This window comes from Phaethon lepturus, unplaced genomic scaffold (assembly GCF_000687285.1).
Source record: "Phaethon lepturus isolate BGI_N335 unplaced genomic scaffold, ASM68728v1 scaffold9309, whole genome shotgun sequence".
Classification (NCBI taxonomy): Eukaryota; Metazoa; Chordata; class Aves; order Phaethontiformes; family Phaethontidae; genus Phaethon; species Phaethon lepturus.
This window is the reverse complement of record NW_010564133.1, coordinates 45,286-45,687: the sequence shown is the minus strand read 5'-3', so window position 1 is coordinate 45,687 and position 402 is coordinate 45,286. Positions and strand designations below refer to the sequence as shown.

General features: G+C 44.5%; 1 protein-coding gene across 1 annotated transcript in view; it reads left to right on the top strand.

Annotated features, from left to right (window-relative positions):
- The window catches only part of RFC3 (replication factor C (activator 1) 3, 38kDa), a gene marked incomplete at its 5' end in the record, with an annotated part of 11,952 nt that overhangs the window by 4,490 nt on the left and 7,060 nt on the right, over positions 1–402 (top strand). The gene's annotated exons all lie outside the window — the stretch shown is intronic.

The window sequence follows — 402 nt, the reverse complement described above, 5'->3', positions numbered from 1 at the left end:
TTCCTGCTGTCTTTTTACCAGGCCTACTCTTGAAATGCACTGTAACTTAGTTCAGTGATCTACAGTGGTACTTGAGTTATGAGTTACTGAGGCTTAATATTGAGATGAGGGGTAGGACAACCTTATGGCAAATGGTGCTGTGTAAGTTAGCCGCTTTTTTTGTAGCGTTTTGAGGGATGAGCTATCATCCCAGAAGTTTAGAAGTGCTTTTATCCATAGCGTATGGAAGGTCACGGGGTAAGAAAATGCACAGAATCATAGAATCTTTGGGTTGAAAGGGACCTTTAAAGGTCATCTAGTCCAAACACCCTGCAGTGAACAGGGACATCTTCAACTAGATCAGATTGCTCAGAGCCCCGTCCAGCCTGACCTTGAATGTTGCCAGGGATGGAGCATCTACCG